At 43.1% G+C, this 20,332-nt stretch overlaps 1 protein-coding gene across 3 annotated transcripts in view; it reads right to left on the bottom strand.

Annotated features, from left to right (window-relative positions):
• arhgap24 (Rho GTPase activating protein 24) overlaps nt 1-20,332 on the bottom strand; it is a 705,958-nt gene that overhangs the window by 474,568 nt on the left and 211,058 nt on the right. For 2 of the 3 annotated variants that reach the window (XM_063043517.1, XM_063043518.1), the window contains exon 1: nt 11,043-11,384. The exons of the other annotated variant lie outside the window; for it this stretch is intronic. The gene's annotated coding sequence lies outside the window, so the exon portion shown is untranslated. Of the gene's footprint in view, nt 1-11,042; nt 11,385-20,332 lie in introns of those variants that run through there. 3 annotated transcript variants of the gene reach the window in all.

Genomic DNA, 20,332 nt, shown 5'->3' on the forward strand with positions numbered 1-20,332 from the left:
TTAGAGATTGTGATGCTTTTGAGAGCATTTGCACATCATCTGCAGGTAAAATCAAACTTTGGATATCAACTATTTTACACACACAGAAAATCAGTCACTCTTTTTATGTGCTTTGTGTTGTGAAAGATAAAATATGCTGATGAGGAAACATAAACGCAGGGCAATGGGAGGGAGATGCTGTGCGATGAGCCTCAATAGTGATGATCCCCAACACAGAAGCATCAAAAACAAAGATGCCATCAGACACAGGAGCAGAATTAGGCCATTCATTCCTGAGTCTGTTTACCCCACAAATCTGCCTGTCCTGGCAGACCTATTGTCTCAGCTTGCTCCTGTCCCACCGAACTCGTTTCTGCATACCTCGACACGGTTTTATCCCCCCTTGTTCAATCCCTTCCTACCTATGTTCGTGACACTTCTCACGCTCTTAAACTTTTTGATGATTTTAAGTTCCCTGGCCCCCAACGCTTTATTTTCACCACGGATGTCCAGTCCCTATATACTTCCATCCCCCATCAGGAAGGTCTCAAAGCTCTCCGCTTCTTTTTGGATTCCAGACCTAATCAGTTCCCCTCTACCACCACTCTGCTCCATCTAGCGGAATTAGTCCCCACTCTTAATAATTTCTCCTTTGGCTCCTCCCACTTCCTCCAAACTAAAGGTGTAGCTATGGGCACCCGTATGGGCCCTAGCTATGCCTGCCTTTTTGTTGGGTTTGTGGAACAATCTACGTTCCGAACCTATTCTGGTATCTGTCCCCCACTTTTCCTTCGCTACATCGACGACTGCATTGGCGCTGCTTCCTGCATGCATGCTGAGCTCATTGACTTTATTACCTTTGCCTCCAACTTTCACCCTGCCCTCAAGTTTACCTGGTCCATTTCCAACACCTCCCTCCCCTTTCTAGACCTTTCTGTCTCTATCTCTGGAGACAGCTTATCTACTGATGTCTACTATAAGCCTACTGGACTATTCCTCTTCCCACCCTGTCTCTTGCAAAAATGCCATCCCCTTCTCGCAATTCCTCTGTCTCTGCTGCATCTGCTCTCAGGATGAGGCTTTTCATTCCAGGACGAGGGAGATGTCCTCCTTTTTTAAAGAAAGGGGCTTCCCTTCCTCCACCATCAACTCTGCTCTCAAACGCATCTCCCCCATTTCACACACATCTGCTCTCACTCCATCCTCCTGCCACCCCACAAGGAATAGGGTTCCCCTGGTCCTCACCTACCACCACACCACCCTCCGGGTCCAACATATTATTCTCCGTAACTTCCGCCACCTCTAACGGGATCCCACCACTAAGCACATCTTTCCCTCCCCCCCCCCGCTTTCCACAAGGATCGCTCCCTACGTGACTCCCTTGTCCATTCGTCCCCCCCATCCCTCCCCACTGATCTCCCTCCCGGCACTTATCCGTGTAAGCGGAACAAGTGCTACACATGCCCTTACACTTCCTCCCTCACCACCATTCAGGGCCCCAAACAGTCCTTCCAGGTGAGGCAACACTTCACCTGTGAGTCGGCTGGGGTGGTATACTGCGTCCGGTGCTCCCGATGTGGCCTTTTATATATTGGTGAAACCCGACGCAGACCGGGAGACGGCTTTGCTGAACATCTACGCTCTGTCCGCCAGAGAAAGCAGGATCTCCCAGTGGCCACACATTTTAATTCCACATCCCATTCCCATCCTGACATGTCTATCCACGGCCTCCTCTACTGTAAAGATGAAGCCACACTCAGGTTGGAGGAACAACACCTTATATTCCGTCTGGGTAGCCTCCAACCTGATGGCATGAACATTGACTTCTCTAACTTCCGCTAGGCCCCACCTCCCCCTTGTACCCCATCCGTTATTTATTTATATACACACATTCTTTCTCTCACTCTCCTTTTTCTCTCTCTGTCCCTCTGACTATACCCCTTGCCCATCCTCTGGGTTTTCCCCCCTCCCCCTTTTCCTTCTCCCTGGGCCTCCTGTCCCATGATCCTCTCATATCCCCTTTGCCAATCACCTGTCCAGCTCTTGGCTCCATCCCTCCCCCTCCTGTCTTCTCCTATCATTTTGGATCTCCCCCTCCCCCTCCCACTTACAAATCTCTTACTAGCTCTTCCTTCAGTTAGTCCTGACGAAGGGTCTCGGCCCGAAACGTCAACTGTACCTCTTCCTGGAGATGCTGCCTGGCCTGCTGCATTCACCAGCAACTTTGATGTGTGTTGCTTGAATTTCCAGCATTTGCAGAATTCCTCGTGTGTGTGTGACAAACACCCAAACACTATTCCTACACCATGTCCATATCCCTCCATCTTCCTTACATCCATATGCCTGTCCAAACATCTCTTAAAAGCCTTCAATGTATTTGCCTCTTCCACCATACCAGGCATCCATGGCATTCGAGACATCCATGACTATCTGAGTAAAAAACTTACCCTCACATCCCCTTTGAACCTACTCCCTCTCACCTTCAACGCATGCTCTTTGGTATTAGACACTTCAACTCTGGGAAACAGATACTCTCTGTCCACTCTATCTATGCCTCTCATAATCTTGTAAACTTCTATCAGACCTCCCCTCAGTTTCCGGCACTCCAGAGAAAACAACCCAAGTTTATCCAGCCTTTCATGATAGCACAACCCCACTAAGCCAGGCAGCATCCTGGTGAAACTCTTCTGCACCAACATCCAAAGCCTCAATATCTTTCTTAAGTGGGGTGACCAGAACTGTATGGAATACTCAAGATGTGGCCTAACCAGAGTGTTCTGAAGTTGCAACATGACCTTTTGACTTTTGAACTCAATGTCTCAACTAATAAAAGCAAGCATTCCATAAGCTTATCGACCTGTGTAGCCACTCTCAAGGAGCTATGAATTTGGATCAAAAGATCTCTCTGCTCCGCAACACTGTTTAGGATCTTGCCCTTAACAGAGTACTGTCTCCTTGCATTTGTCCTACCAAGGTGCAACACCTCACATTTATCTGGGTTAAACTCCATCTGCCATTTATCTGCCCATATCTGCAACTGATCTACATTGTGCTGTATTCTTTGCCAGTCTTCTACACTATCCACAGCTCCACCAATTTTCATATCATCCGCACACTTACTAACCCACCCATCTACGTTTTCATTCAGGTTATTTACTGTATATACATCACAAACAGCAGAGGTCTAGCACAGATCCCTGTGAAACACCACTAGGTACAGACCTCCAGCTCATATAAGTCCCTTCAACCACTACCCTCTGTTGTCTATTCACAAGCCACTTCTGGAACCAAACAGCCAACTCACAACGGATCCCATGCATCTTAATCTTCTGGATTAGCCTCCTATGAGGGATTTGTCAAACGCCTTATTAAAATCCATATCGACAATATCCACTGCCCTACCCTCATCAATCACTCTTGTCACCTTGTCAAATAACTCAATCAAGTTGGTAAGGTATGACCTGCCACATACAAAGCCATGCTGGCTCTTCCTAATTAGGCCATAGGTTTCCAAATGCTCATATATCCTATCGCTAAGAATTTTCTCTAGCAATTTCCCTACAACTGACGTGAGATTAACCAGTCTATAGTTCCCAAGACTTTCCCTAGTTCCCTTCTTAAATAAAGGTACAACATTAGCCACTCACCAGTCCTCCAGGACCTCGCCTGTGGCTAGAGAGGACATGAAGATGCTGATCAAGGGCCCAGCAATCTCGTCTCTTGCCTCTTTCAATAACTTGGGGTAAATCCCAATAGGCCCTGGGAATTTATCCTTCTTAATACTCTCTAGGAGGCCCAACACTTCCTCTTCCTTGACCTCTAAATGTACTAAAGCATTTATATGCTCAGCACAAATGACCCGGTCCTTTTGATTGGTAAAGACTGAAGCAAAGTTCTCATTAAGGACCTCACCCACATTCTCCACATCCAAGCAAATGTTCCCCCTTTATCCTTGAGTGGTCCCACCCTCTCCCTAGTTATCCTCTTGCTCTTGATGTATGTATAGAATACCTTGGGATTCACCTTAATCCTTCTTGCCAAATACTTTTAATGGCCCTTCCTGGCTTTCTGAACTCCCTTCTTTAGTTCTTTTCTGGCTTCTTTATAATCCTCATGCACGTCATTTGATCCTAACTTCTGAAGCTTTACATATCTTTCCTTTTTCTTCTTGACTAAATTCATCACCTCTCTGGACATCCAAGGCTCTCTTATCTTTCAATCCACGTCCCTCCTTCTAACAGGATCATACCTTTCCTGTATTCTGTACAATTGATCTTTAAACACCTTCCTCATGTCTGATGTGCACTTGCCAGAGAAAAGCTGTTCCCAATTTACACTTCTTAGTTCTTGCCTAATGCCCCCATACTTTACCCTACTCAATTTAAAACTCTCCCACAAGTACCGTACCTATCCTTATCGATAGCTATCCTGAAAGTTAAGGAGTTGTGGTCACTGTTCCCTAACTGTTCATCCTCTGAAAGGTCAGTCACCTGGCCAGGCTCGTTACCCTACACATGGTCCAGTATTGCCCCTCCTCTCATTGGACCGTCCACATATTAATTTAATAAACCTTCCTGGATACACTTATCACATTCAGCCCCCTCGAAACACCTTGCACTAAGAAGGTGCCAGTTTATATTACTCCTCAAACTTTAACTCTTTCATTCCTGGGATCATTCTCATGAACCTCCTTCTCCAATGCCATCATATCCTTTCTTAGATAGGAGGCCCAAAACTGCTCACAATACTCCAAATGTGTCCCCACCAATGCCTTATAAAGCATCAGTCTCTCATTAGGTAGGGAATGAGGAAAAATAAAGGTGAAGGAGAAAGGTCTGAATGATGCTCAGGGGGGAAAAAATGAAGGCAGATCAGAGGCCTGAACTAAGCTGGGCTCCAAAACAAGGGAAAGGTTTGAGAGGTGGTGGAATCAGGAAAAGCTATTCCGGGGGAGCTTGGAGGAGCCCGGAGTGGAGAGGAATGGGGAGACAATTAGTGGTGAGATTAGAAGGGAAAGAGGGGATATCTGAATGTAACTGGGCTTGCTGAAACTTGGAGACTCTGTCAACCAAAGTTAAATATCAAATTGTGTCTAAACAATCACATTATAATAATGATTCAATTACCTACCATGTGTTATGTATATTAAAGCAAGATATGAAGAGGTTAGAGCCAGATTTAGGGTTCAGGTTTCAAACCCCAACCTGCCAGCTCTCAAAAATTTTAATTCCCTTTTTTCTCTGCCTTGCGTTCTTTTTTCATAGAAGCTTTACCTGACACAGATATGTCAGTTACAACTTTATTTATCTATCAATTTCATAAACCTAATTATTTCTGAAATTATAAACTCAAGAAAATCTGCGGATGTTGGAAATCCAAAATGCTGGAGGAACCCAGCAGGTCAGTCAGCATCCATGGAAAAAAACAAACAGTCAATGTTTCAGACGAAGGCCCTTCTTCAGAACTGGAATTGCTGAAATTCCTAATATTGTTTACCAAACTAAATGCTCTTGCATCGTTAGCAATTTTTAATATTGTCCTTGTTTTCTCTAAGTCAACTTTTATATAAACAGGATGAAAGTGGACCCAGCACTGAACCTGCTCTACATTATGTCTAATGCTGCAATAACCTGATAGAGATTTGCTTCCCACTATCTAACATATTTCTTCCTAAACTGCTAACTTAATAAAAGTCCAAACATTTTCACCAAGACTTCCAAGTGGTACATGATTAAATGCATTCTCCATATGCACTACTGCTACTACATCCAAGCAAGGGTGCAAAACAGAAGCAGGAATTCCTCCAAAAGCAGCTTTCCATAGTCATCTGCATTTTATAATTCCTTCTTTAAGATACAGTCGATCTCTTGGTTTTTGAAAAGAATGAACTCTGCATTAACTTAACCAGTTCATTTCTTTCAGCAGAAAAAGGCAAATTTGCACTTTAATTTTCTTTAGAAAATAGTCTTGTCAGATGGCACTCTCTGATGAATGACTGTGCTGATACAATCCGAAAGATTACCCAATTGAGAGTTGTCAATATAATGTTAATGTCCCTGTTTTGGGTTGAACAGTGTTAGATGCTCAGGTGTCAAAAGAGGGAAAATATACTAAAATTAAGTCAGTGGTGTTCTGTACACGTCAAGAAGTTTTTGAGTAATTTCATCAAATGGAGACCCCAGCCACAGTGGTTTTCGGGAAAAATTATCATTTTAATGCGCAAGATTATTCTGATACCATCAGCAGATATCCCCAGGTACTGTAGGCAGCGGAGCAAATAGCAGAACGTCTTACAGTGCCATTGACTCGGGTTCAATTGCTGCCTGTAAGGAGCTTGTACATTCTGCCTGTGATCATGTGCATTTCCTCCAGATGCTCTTGTTTGCTCGCACATTTCAAATAGATATGGATTCACAGTTAGCTGATCACATGGGTGTAAAAGGCCAGTGCCGGCTCATTGGGCCAGAAGGGCATTTTACCGTGTTGTATCTCACATAGCACTGTGATAGATAGATAGATAATAAATAAATATTGCTGTCAGAACATACAGTGTAAAGTCACAATTTCATCAAATGGAGACCCTGGTCACTGCGTGATTTTGGAACAAATTATTATATGTATTTTATCACACAAGATCATTCTAACAATAAAGCCTGCAGATTTCACCAGTACTGGTAATGACAGGTGCATTGCTATCAGAACATATTGTGCTATAGTATCAAGTTGCTCTTTCACATCTTCAAAGATTACCACACTGCAATACGGTCACACCCAAATGAGCTCATCAGAGTCCTGGAGGGAGTGGGGCAATGAGGTTAGAATCCTGTTGTCATCTAATATACCAGTATAAAATTTGCAAATGGCCTCCACAAAACATCAAAGCCAACACCATGAGTGCACATAGAGGGGGAGTGTTGGACTCTCAGTCACATTCTGGGTCATTCCTCTGCCCCAAGTATTTACAACGACTTGGGGACAGATTGCATCTGTGTATTGCTGCTCAGTTTAATGGTCCCATTGGAGAGAAGTGAAAACAAAAATAGGGGAAATGACAACTGATTGTGGAACAGGCTAAGATGCCCAATAAAGATATTCAGAAGAGGCTGGTCTGTAAAACTTCTGTACAATGCATTCTTGCATAGTCACTTGATCACTGTGTGGGTGCTTTATCAACTGCTTGCCATCTTTCCATGCTAGTCTGGCTGAAATGCTGAGGGCTTTTTGTGAGTTGCGAAATACATTGATATTCTTTCCATGTGTGTCTCAAGTGCAATTATGGAGGAAAATATGTAGATACATAGAGGGTTTCTCTTGTGGTTATTCTGACACTTCCGGACTTTTCAGAATTTCCCACAACTTTTATGTAAACTCCATTCTAAATCAGTGTTGATTAGCTGCACAGTGCACAAATATTTTCAACCTGTTCCATGTCATGAATTGCTTTGAGAGATTGGTCATGGCTAGACTCAACTCCAGGCTAAGCAAGGGAACTGGATGCACTGCAATTTGCACAACATATCGCACATATGTCATATTGTAATGTATAGTATACTCTATGTATTGCACTGTATTGCTGCAACAATAAATTTCACAAACTACAAGGGGTGATTGATAAGTTCATGGCCTAAGGTAGAAGGAGTCAATTTTAGAAAACCTAGCACATTTATTTTTCCTACATTTACACACTTAGTCCAGCGGTCGTGGAGCATACGGATCCCTTCTTTCTAGAAGTCGGTGTCTTGGACCTCCAGAAGTGGTCCACAGCAGGGGTGATTGATAAGTTTGTGCCCTAAAGTAGAAAGCGATGAGGAGAAACTTCAAACTTTCTGCATTTTCACTCAGAGTTGAACTGCATGTGCATGTAACGAGAGCTGTATAACTCATGTCCTATTACCTTAGGCCACAAACTTATCAATCACCGCTGCTGTGGATCCCTGGAGGTCCAAGACTCTCTCGTTACATGCACGTTCAGTTCAACTCTTTGAGTGATAATGCAGAAAATTTGAAGTTAATAACTCACCTTCTTCTACCTCAAGCCATGAGCTTATCAATCACCCTGGCCGGGGACCACTTCTACAAAGAAGGGGTCCGTATGCTCCACGACCACTGGACTAAGTGTGTACATGAAGGGGGGGACCATGTTGAAAAATGAATGTGCTAGGTTTTCTAAAATTGACTGCTCCTACCTTAGGCCACAAACTTATCAATCACCCCTCGTATGTCATAGATATGTCAATAATTTGGATGATGGAATTGATAGCTTCGTTGCTAAGTTTACAGACGATATGAAGATAGGTGGAGGGGCAGATAGTTTTGAGGAAGTAGGGAGTCTACAGAAGGATTTAGATTAGGAGAATGGACAAAGAAATGGCAGATGGAATGCAGTATTGGGAAGTGTATGGTTATGCACTTTGGTAGAAGAAATGAAAGGGTTAAATATTTTCTAAATGGTGAGAAAATACAAAAAACTGAGGCACAAAGGGACTTGGGCAACCTTGTGCAGGATTCCCTAAAGGTTAATTTGAGTCTGTGGTGAGGAAGGCAAATGCAATGTCAGCATTAATTTCGAGAGGACTGGAATATAAAAGGCTGTAATGTTGAAACTTTATAAGGCACTGGTCACCTGGAGTGTTGTGAGCAGGATTAAGCCCCTTATCTTAGAAAGGATGTGCTGAAATTGGAGAGGGTTCAAAGGAGGCTCACAAAAATGATTCCAGGATTGAATGGCTTGTCATATGAAGAGTATGTGATGACTCTGGCCTGTATTCACTGGAATTCAGAACAATGAGGGGTGACCTCATTGAAACCTATTGAATGGTGAAAGGCCTTGATGAAATGGATGTGGAGAGGACATTTCCTATGGTGGGAGAGACTAAGACCAGAGGACAGAGCCTCAGAATAGAGAGGCATCCTTTTAAAATGGAGATGAGGAGGAATTTCTTTAGCCAGAGTGGTAAATCTGTGGAATTCTTTGCCAAAGGCAGCTGTAGAGGCCAAGTCTTTATGAATATTTAAGTGAGAGCTTGATAGATTCTTGATTGGTCAGGGCATGAAAGGATAGGGGGAGAAGGCGGGAGATTGGGGCTGAGAGGAAAATTGGAACAATCATAATGAAATGGTGGAGCAGACTCAATGGGTCAGATGGCCTAATTCTTCTCCTATATCTTATGGTCTTATAATAAACCTAATTCAGATTCTGGTCCCCACACGAGCTCCATTCCTCTTTAATAATATCATTCAGAAGATCTACTTGTTGAAGTATTTATCTTGAAATCTATTACTGCTCCTGTTCCACCTGCGGGATAGGTGCCACAACTGACCCCGTACCTTTTTTCCCTGCTTGAGCTTGACACTTAAATCTCCAATTGGCAAGTGAATGAGCAGGAATGTCAGGTGCAGGCTGGGACCTGGCAAAGTGGCAATGCCCCTCAGGAAAATACTATTTTTAGAAAGGGCATAAACATGAGAAAATCTGCAGACTCCGCCCCTTCCTTTCCAGTCCACTGTTTACTCTTTTCCACAGATGCTGTCTGGCCTGCCAAGTTCCTCCACTGTGTTGTGTGTGTTGCTTTAAAAACAGCATTCCTTTTTAAGGACACACATTCATTGCAGCAGTTGCACATTGGGTATTTAATCAGAAGCTCCAGCCTGAACTCTAGGAGACAGGAAACATTCCTTCCCTCCAACCATCAGAAGAGGAAACTCTCTGCTGCCTGCCAAATATGCTGATGGTGCCACTGTGAACTTGCACCAGAGGGGCCACAGATCAAACAAGGTGACAGAAGGAGCAAATACAGTGATGGAAATGTGGCATGCTCTACAAGAAAAGAAAGTCAAAGCTCAGGAGAGTGAAATACAAATGAGGCACTGCTGCAGCAAGCAAAGCTGCCGTGAGAAGGAAAAGTTTCAACATTCTTAGTGTACCTCCTGCCAGCTGCTGAAATATGTATTCTGGCAGCGTGTGGGGGGAGGTGGAAGGAATATCTCAAATTATTATGGAAAGGTCAGTGCCATGGCTACATATAGGTCAGGAGCATTTTTAATTCTATGACAAAAATATGAAATGCTTCTAAAATTCTTTTATGTTGTGAAATTCACATTGAAGAAGATGATGACTCGACATGTTATGATTGTTATCTTTGACATGTGCAATTTTAAGACCATTTCACCTTCCTTTTCTGGGAATAGTCCTGGGTCAGGTGTGGAGCACAAGTGATAAAGGTTGTACTTTGTATCAGTCTGGTCAAGGTTTATTTTAAACAGAGGAAACTCTGCAGATGCTGGAAAGCCAGAGCAACGATACTTTTTGGGTTTTCCAACCCTTGCCTTTCTAGCAGATAGTGGATGGTAACTGTGAATGAATCTGACAGTTCAGGCTGTAAACGTTTTAACCAGACCGCAGCAGGTCTTATTCACAGCACTGGCCGGGCCATTCACATTTTCCAACCAAAAATTAAAACAGTGATTAAAGCACTCTGGAGCCAGACAGAGGCAAACCATGTAATATTATCTGAATGCCTCTCAGGGGAAAATGTTAACAATTTTCTCATACCCCCACCAAGCAACCAACCAACCACTCCCCCCCCCCCCACAGTTCTACTGAGTTCTAACAGCATCTTGCGTAATCTGAAGATCTCTGCATTTCATTCTGATAGCAAGAGACGGCAAGGAATGCTGATGACATGGGACACGGTGGTGACATCTACAACACGGCACGGAGGATATAGATTATGAGATGGGTCGCGCTATTAGTATCATGATTGACACTGACTTTGTAGACATAACACCCGCTGCAGGCACACGGATAAAATGACACCACATCAAGGACAATTTACAGAAAGCAGCGGGGGTTTGCAGTTCCAAAGGATTTTTGTCAGGGTTGGCCATTCGATGGGTCAGAAACTGATAACTTAATGTTAATTTCCCGAATGCGCAGCAGCCAAATTGCCTAACGGCATCGAACGCAGGCAGCCCCGACGTCAGCAGCTTCCTGGTTGTAGCTAAGGCCAATTCGACCTTTACTGTCCAGCACACAGAAATAACCCCTTAAAATATAAACCTACCGTGGGATTGACGAGAAGAGTGGAACGGATCAGAAGTGGGAACGAGAGACAAGTGGGGAGAACTGCTCACACACCAGAACAATCCACAGCCATGAACTCTGCAGCTGAGCGAATAGCCCGGAGAGGAAGTAGATCTAAAATCAGCTGTCTCTTCAGTGAAAAGTTTTGACCCCTTCTCTCCTGTGGGGGCTATTGTCCTGGCGCCTTATTTACAGCTCTGGAGTCCAGTGGCATCCACTTAGGAAGTACCAGAGTTTGCAGAGCGAGGCGCGGGGCTTCACTGGGGCAGAGACAGACAGAGTGTGTTTGCTTGTCTCATGTCTGCGTCTGTGTGTGTGTATGTGTGTGCAGCAGTCCGGGTCTGGACTGACAGATCTCAGCCTCTCTGCCTCTGGTCTCAGGTTTCACGGGCAGCTGGCAGCCGATGCGAAGAGACAAACCCCTTTCCACCTAGCCTCAAAAACACCGCTCCGCCGCACTCCCCCACCCACCCCACCCCACCCCCCTCCCCTTCACCCGCGACAAATTCAACCACTTCGGAGTTTTGTTTGCCCGCTATTAACTCATTCACTGCCCGAAGGCTGGGATCAACTGCGGCAAACTCTTCAAGGTTTGGGATTTCCCAGTGCAACCATACTCGGGTGGAGGAAATTGGATCTCTTGGTTTTAGGGAACGGCCGTCACGAATACGCTGCACAATGCTGTCCCGTGCAGAGGCACTGCACTCCAGCTCAACCGGTATGCTATTGCATCGGAGCTTCAAAACTGGAACGAAATTGTTCTAAACTAGCAGCAATGCAGAGTCTGCAGCTGTGGTTATAGAACACGTGACAATTTAAGCATCATACGGGTCCACCAACAGGTTTATTTTGATGGACAGGAAAGTGCACATTTGTAAAGGGCTACTTGTAAACGCCTGTCCTTTATTTTTAAAGTGTTGACCTTGAACGAAAGCAGTGTCCTGACTGACGAGTTGAATATTTTTAACACCTTCCGATAACGAAAATCAAATCAAAACCTGCAGCTGCCGGGATTCTGAAACTCGAAACAACTAAAATACGGCAGACACTTTGCAGGTGAGGCCACGCCATTGGAAAGTGAAATATAGCTAATGTTCAAGGTCGGTGACCCTTCCTCGGAACGTCATAGTGTTCAGATATTTAGTAGGTGCAGTAACTTTCTCACTTTATTTCCCTGATTTAGGAATATTCTCAGAACCTTAAGAGAAGTGAGTGTTGACGGATCACAACTGCATACTGTACCTGCAGTACGTACGCTTCATAAGTGCGGCAGGGGATCGTTATTGTGATTCCAATCTACAACAATGAGGGAAACCTTCACACGTGTTTCCATGGATGTAAAGAAACTTTAATAAAAGTTTCTACATTGAAGAAGGGTTTCTTCTACTCATTAACAAACTTTATATCGGACTAAACTCCCTCTTTTTTTAAACTTTATTTATTGTTTTGCCAATAACAGAACAAACAGGATAAAAACAGACAGACAGGGTCATCATATGTGAAGTAAAATCCGCATCTTATAATAGAAAAAATGAATAGAGAAATGGGTTGCATTGCTGTATCAAGGTTGACCAAAATTCTTATGTCCATAATTGTCCTTCAAAGTCTAGGGGACCTTAAGATCCATGACTTTGAAGTCCATTCTGCAGGTTCCCTCATAGGAAGAAATAAAACAAAGTTCTTCAAACCAAGTAAATGTACAGTGAAGAAGTCATTTCAGGTTCAAATAAAATGTCCAAATCTTCCCAGTATCTTTCAAATTTTTTAGTGGCATGACTCAGAGAGAAAGTCAATTGTTCCATAACGTAAATTTCTTGAAATATTTCTATCCATTCCAGGACTGTAGGAGACTCTTTGCTTAGCCATTTCCTGGTAATCACTTTCTTACTGGCTGCTTGTACTATTTGTAACAAATATCTTTCATGCTTTTTGAGCCATTTGGTACATTACCCAAATAAATAATGTTAAAGTCAAAATTAATCTCTGGGCTGATTATCGACCTTATCTCTGTTACCACATCTAACCAATAAGACAAAATCTTTGGACACTCCCAGAAAACATGAATATGATCAGCCAACATATTATCACACATTCTCCAACATTGACCTTGTTCAGGCCTGTTACTTTGTAACTTATTTATTTTTGGCATTACAAAAAATCTTAAGGTATTCTTCCAGGTGAATTCCCTCCATAGACCTGAACTTGAAGTAGTCAAATGTGTTCTGCATATGTTTAACCAATCATCTTCTGTCAATTTTATGTTGGCTTCTTTCTCCCATTTTGATTTGGCATACATTGTGGAGAGACCCCTGTTAGATTGTAAAATCAAGTGAATCCTGGTTATCAGTCTCTTTTAAAAAGAAACTGTGAAATATGGACGCTTCCAATTTTAGTTACACATTTTGCCTAAGAGTGGGTTTTCTAACATTGATTCTTGGGGTGTGGCTGGCATTTCTTGGTAGTCCAGGTTGCCTATGAGAGGGTGAAGAAGTGATACCCATCACTGCGGTCCATGCACTGAAGTTATTTCAAACTGAGTGCAGTGCATCTAAGTTTGCTGATGACACTAAGCTGAGTGGAAAAACAAATTGTGCAGAAGATATGGAGAGTCTGCAGAGAGATATAGATAGGTTAAGTGAGTGGGCAAGGGTCTGGCAGATGGAGTACAATGTTGGTAAATGTGAGGTCATCCACTTTGGAAGGAAAAATAGAAGATTTAAGTGGTTTAAAATTGCAGCATGCTGCTGTGTAGAGGGACTTGGGAGTGCTTATGCATGAATCACAAAAGATTGGTTTGCAAGTGCAGCAGGCTATCAAGAAGGCAAGTGGAATATTTGCCTTGGTTGCTAGAAGGATTGAATTTAAGAGTAGAAAGGTTATGCTGCAACTGTACGGGGTACTAGTGAGGCCACATCTGAAGTACTGCGTTCTGGTCTCCTTACTTGAGGAAGGATATACTGGCTTTGGAGGTGGTGCAGAGGAGGTTCACTGGTTGATTCCAGAGATGATGGGGTTAGACTATGAAGAAAGATGGAGTTGCCTGGGACTGTACTCGCTGAAGTTCAGAAGAATGAGAGGAGAGCTTATAGAAATATATAAAATTATGAAAGGGATAGATAAGATAGACGCAGGAAAGTTGTTTCCACTGTTTCCACTGGTAGGTGAGACTAGAACTAGGAGACATAGCCTCAAGATTCAGGGAGTAAATTTAGGACCTTGAACATAAGCCAAGTGTCTTGACTGACAGGTTGAATATTTCTAATGAGGAGGAACTGCTTGTACCAAAGAGTGGAGAATCTGTGGAATTCTCTGCCCAATGAAGCTGTGGCGACTACCTCAGTAAATATATTTAAGTAAAGTTGGATAGATTTTTGCAAAGTAGGGGAATTAAGGGTTATGGGGATGAGGCAGGTAGGTGGAGATGAGTCCTTGATCAGATCAGCCATGATCTTGTTGAATGGCAAAGCAGCCTCATTGGGCCAGATGACGTACTCCTGCTCCTATTTCTTATGTTCTTATCATACTGTTATCTCTGAGTACCAGGGCACTGACCCAGGTGTTCATAGTAAATGTATTATCAAAGTACATATATGTCACTAATTACATCTCAGATATATTTACTTGCAGGCGTACTCAATAAATCCAATAACAATAATAGAATCAATGCAAGACCGCCCCACAACAGGGTGGACAATCCCAGAGCAAAAGACAACAAATTGTGAAAATATATAAGAAATATTAATAATAATAATAATAAATAAGCAATAAACATTGAGAACATACGATGAAGAGTCCCAGAAAGTGAGTCCATTGGTTGTGGGTACAGTTCAGTGTTGGAGTGAGTGAAACTATCCCCTTTGGTTTAAGAGCCCGATGGTTGAAGGGTAATAACTATTCCTAAACCCGGTAGTGTGAGCCCTGAGGCTCCTGTACCTTCTTCCTGATGGTAATAGTGAGAAGAGAGTATGTCCTGGGTGATGGGGGATGCTGTTTTCCTGTGACAGTGCTTTGTGTAGATGTGCCCAGTGATGGGGAGGGCTTTACACGTGATGGACTGGGCTGTATCCATTACTTTTTGTGGGATTTTCCATTCAAGGGCATTGGTGTTTCCATACCAGGCTGTGATGCAGATGTGATGAGGGAACTCAAATTTTTTCAGAATGTAACTTCCAGAACAGACCCAAATGCTTTCGAACCCCCCCCCCAACTTTTTTTCTTCTAAACGGCGCAGTTTCTGGCTCTGTCCTGGATGATGTCCAGTTTCTGGCTCTGTCCTGGATGATGTCCAGTTTCTGGCTCTGTCCTGGATGATGTCCAGTTTCTGAACTATTGTCATAGTTGCACTCAGCCAGACAAGGGAAGAGTATTCTATCATACTTCAAATTAGGTGTTAGTGAAAATATTATTGTGATACTTGACTTGTGTGGGAGTTTGATTATGATTAGTAGAAATATTTACGATAAGGAGAAGGGTTTAAGGTGGGAACTCTAATCACCTGTTTCATAAATTAAATCAGTTGATGATTGGGATGCCATTCTTTTTTGTGCAGGGGAGCGGGTTTGATGTGTCTCACTGAATGACATTAATATTCTTTGTTGGTTTTATGGCTATTTGGAGAGGACAGATTTCAGAGTTGTTTATGATACAAACTTTGATTAAAAAAAAGAACCTTTGAACCTTTTTTGAACTTTCTGCTCAGATTCTGCAACAGTATCAACAGCCTAGTCTCTCCTAATGCCTCTCAAAGTCCAACCCTACGTCCCCATTGTGAGAGAGGGAAAACAGGGAAGGCTGGCCAACAGGGCACTGGTGAAGCTGTTAGGCCAATCCCATGTACAGTGCATACAATGGATTTGCGAAACATTGATGAACTCCAACTGTACCATTGACTTTGGATGATGGAGATGGGAGGACATCAGTGGCCCGTGTTCCACTGGGAGCTAAGGCCCAAAAAGAAGAAGAAGAAGTCACTCCTAATAATATTTAAAAGAAAAATGCAACAACAAAACTTGAATTAAACTTTACAACACTCTGAAACCTGTATCAACAGAGTTCATTGAACCTAGAACAACCAGAAGTCAATATATATGTCTTCTGAAAAACAAAACTGAATCTTAGAAGAGACCAAAGTCCCAGAAAGAACAGAAATGCTAGCTTACCACCTTGCTGATTTTCTGTCTATAACTTTGATCCAAGGATGAAAATGACCTGGAACAGTCTGCACTCCAGTGCCTTTTCCATGAGCCCACATTGTTCCTGTTTCTGCACCAGCCCCACAAAAGGCAGGGGATGCAGGCTAGGCTTCAGCGCTGCCTATTCCACCTGAAGGGAACAGAAATTATTAGGTGTGCTCAGCAAGTTCAGCAGCATCAGTTGGGAGAGGAAAAACAGGAATCGAGTTTTCTAAATCTCTTCTCCACTGATGCTTTTTGACCTACTGAGCACTTCCATCGTATTTGGGTGTTTTGTTTCAGATTTCCAACATCTGCAGTTTTCTACTCCTGTGACCTGGGGGGCTCTTTGGCTACTTTTGGTGAAAGCTGTTTGGAATTTTGCAACTCATTTTTCACAGCAACCACTTCTGGTTTGATATTTTACGGCTTCCACAGTTATGATGTAAGTTCTGTAAACACCCCAACTCCTTTCCATTCCTTTTAAGGAGCTTCAGTTGGCCCTTTGCATGTGACTGATTTTCTGCATCAGGATTGGTAAACTACCAATGTTTTCCTCCACTTTCATTTGATGTTTGGAGATTAAAACTCAACGGCTAAATAAATGATAAAAACAGAAAAAAATGCATATAAAGAAAGATAGGCTGTAACCTGCAAAACTACAGAACTGCAATGTTATTAAAAAATATGGTGGTGGGAATGGGTATTAGGTTGCAACGTTCCTTCTTGGCCACATGGACACAATTACCCAAATTCCATATGCATCATACAATATTCTGCTGGGTAGATTATGTGCCTATCTTGCCCTAACCCCAGCAAAATATTGTCCCAAACAAAAATGATCCTTTCGGTGTTAATGGAGATTAGTGATCTGTTATCCGCGATGGAGACAGTGAGATCAACAAAGGGGATAGAGGTGTTGGAGATGGGCCAAGTGTATCTGAGGGCAGGGTAGAAACTGGTGGCTTTAATTACTGAAGTTAATGAGCTCCACATGAGTGCAGGGAGCAGTACTAATGTAGTCGTCAATGCAGTGGAGAAAGAATTGGGGAGCATTGCCAGTGTAGATTTCAAATGTGAATCGCTTCACTTAACCAACAAAAAGGCAGTCATAGCTGGAGCCTCTGCATTCAGTCCTAGAGAAACTGAGTGAGATCCAGGATCATCCATGGTGGAATGGGGGAGCAGGCTCGATGGGCTGAATGGCCTAATTTTGCTCCTATGTCTCCTATGTCTTATGGTCTTATTTACCACCCTACTGACTCTCACAGTTACTTTGACTATACCTCTTCCTAGCCTGTCACTTATGAGGATGCTATTCCCTGCTCTCTGTTCCTCCATCTTTGCTGCATCTGTTCTCATGATAAGACTTTCCACTAAAGGACATCAGAAATATCCATAGTTTTTCAGAAAATGGAGCTCCACCCCACTGCTAAGAACGTAGCCCTCATATGCGTCTCTTCTATTTCTGCATACAGTATCTGCCCTTTTCCCATCCCTGCCCTGACACCACTGGGATAGAGTTCTCCTTGTCTTCACCTCCTACTATAATCCAACATACCATTCTCTACAATTTCCACCATCTACCAGTCACATCTTCCCTTACCCCCTCTCCCCTTTCCACAGGGATCATGCTCTCCAAGACCCCCTTGTCTGCTCATTCCTCCCAACCTGCCCCTAAACATCCTTCTTAATCAACATTCGGGGCTCTGAACAGTCCCTCCAGGAGAGGCAGTGAATACAGTAGATAATCTGTTGCATTTGGTGTTCCTCTTGTGGGTTTCTCTACATCGGTGATACCCGATGAAGTCTGGAGGATTATCTCATCGAGCACCTTTGCTTCATCTGTAATAATATTCAGGATCTCCTGGTCGCCAGTAATTTATTTCCATTTTCCATTCCCGCACCAACATGTCTGTCTATGGCCTCTTCTACTGTAAAGCTGAGACTGGATGTGTATGAAAGGAACAGCACCTCATATTCCACCTTGGAAATCTCCAACTTGATGGCACAAACATCAATTTCTCTGACTTCTGGTTATCCCATGGTCCCATCCCATCACTCCTTCTCTTTCTCCTGCCCTGCTTTCTTGTTCAGCCCATCATCTACACATTCCTCAACCTATCTTTTATTCCATGGTCTATTGTTCTTCCCATTCAGATTCCAGCTTCTTCAGCCCCTTTGTCACTTCCACCTTTCACTTCCCATTTCTTACATCATTCCTATTCTGTCCCTCCCTCACCTGCCTAGCACTTGGATCCAGCTGACACTCACCAGCTCTAGATCTACCCTGCCTCCACCCTTTTATACTGGCTACCTCCCCTCTATCTTTCCAGTCCTGATGAAGAGTCTTGACCCAACACATTGACTGTCCATTGCCTTCCATGGATGCTGCCTGACCTGCTGAGATCCTCCAGCTTCTTGTGTGTTGCTCCAAATCCCTAGCATCAGCAGTCTCTCTTGTGCTTCAGTAGTGAATGGAGACTTTAACTTATAGGTTGGAGAAATTCTGTCAAACGTGTCGGGAGGGGAGAGATCCACATGGTAGTGAGCAGTTTAACATTTAGCTTGCTTCACAAGCACTAGCACTTTGGTTCTGCATGGTGTTTGAGTATTTTACTGTCAGACTATTGAGGGGTTTTAAAAATTCTAATCCCAATCAAGGCAGAGTGAGATGAGATGTCTCTTCAACGTATCTTGAGCTGTGATTCTTTTGCTACCTGGGATTCATTTAAAATTTATGTGGATTTGTGTTGAAGTGGATTTGAGGCCAAACGTTAAACCTGCTGATTTATTTGGTGTACTGTAAATGTGGCAGGTCACAGAGATGCCAACACAAAGTGAAGGCAGGGTCCTGTCCATGTCCTGGAACCAACTGGAAGGAAGAAACGAAGAACGCCTCCTTGACAGATCTGCACATTTCCCAGACACCTTTCCCAATGCAATTGCTGGGGAAGAATGAACGGGAGCATTCATATGCATGCAGTGTAGGGAAGTGCTCAGATATGGTGTGTAAGTGGGAAACGCTAGAAGCTCTACTACAGTGAAAAGAAAAGCAGGTCCAATCAACTTCAGGAACATTGGAGCAAAAGAATCTAGGTCTGAAACCAGCTGCCCTTCAAAGATGGATACACTGAGGCTCAACCATTGAAGCAAGGTCTGCAGCTGTCACTTCCTATGGCACTGAAATCTCACATGTTCATAAAACCTTTACACCGGGTTTCACTTTAATAGCCATCTCTCCAACAACCTGCATAATTACTGTCCCTTTAATCCTATTTATCCTAGCTTTTCTCCACAAGCTGTAGCTTACCAAAGGGAAAATCCTTAGGTGGCATCCATACTTTTGAAATGCAGCATTGCCATGAACTGCCTCTGTCCCAAAGACCAGTATGCAGAGTGGCATTGAGGCTGGGTTAGAGAGTTAGTCTGAGAGACCTATGTGTGAACATGTAAAATGGAACAGGTATATCCTCCCAGCACCTCAAACTTATTGCTCAATTCAAACAATCTACTGACTTTTATTATAGCTCAAGCCGCCTGCCTATGATCCCTATCCTTCAATAATCTTACCTTGCAAAAATCCATTAACCTCAGATTTAACACAGCTGCTTATAGGCGATGTAATCATCCAGGATTTTCAGGAAAATATCAGTATTTGCTATATCATATTTCTATGTAAAAATGAGCAATTGCATTTCTAGTTGGCTCTGATTTTAAGATTGTGTATCTTTCTTCTAGGTTTTTGCACCAGTTTATAAAGTTTCTATCAAACTAATCATTTTTACACAATTCTTGAAAGCTCATTCATATTGCCCCTAAACCTTTTATATTCCAGTGAGTGCAAGACACATTTATGCAATATCCCCTTGTCATCTATCTCCTGGAGATAGTCAAACAGGGAAATAGGCCTTTTAACCCATAGTTTACACCAGCCATCAAGCACACATTTTTACACCATTCTTACATTAATCCCATTTTAATCTTCTCACATTAACTGTTGAAGAGTTCCCACCACTCACCTACACATTAAGGTTAATTTACAGTGACCAATGAATATACCAAACAGTACATCTTCGGGATGAGGGAGGGAACTGGA

This window comes from Mobula hypostoma, chromosome 3, assembly GCF_963921235.1.
Source record: "Mobula hypostoma chromosome 3, sMobHyp1.1, whole genome shotgun sequence".
In the NCBI taxonomy this organism is placed as follows: Eukaryota; Metazoa; Chordata; class Chondrichthyes; order Myliobatiformes; family Myliobatidae; genus Mobula; species Mobula hypostoma.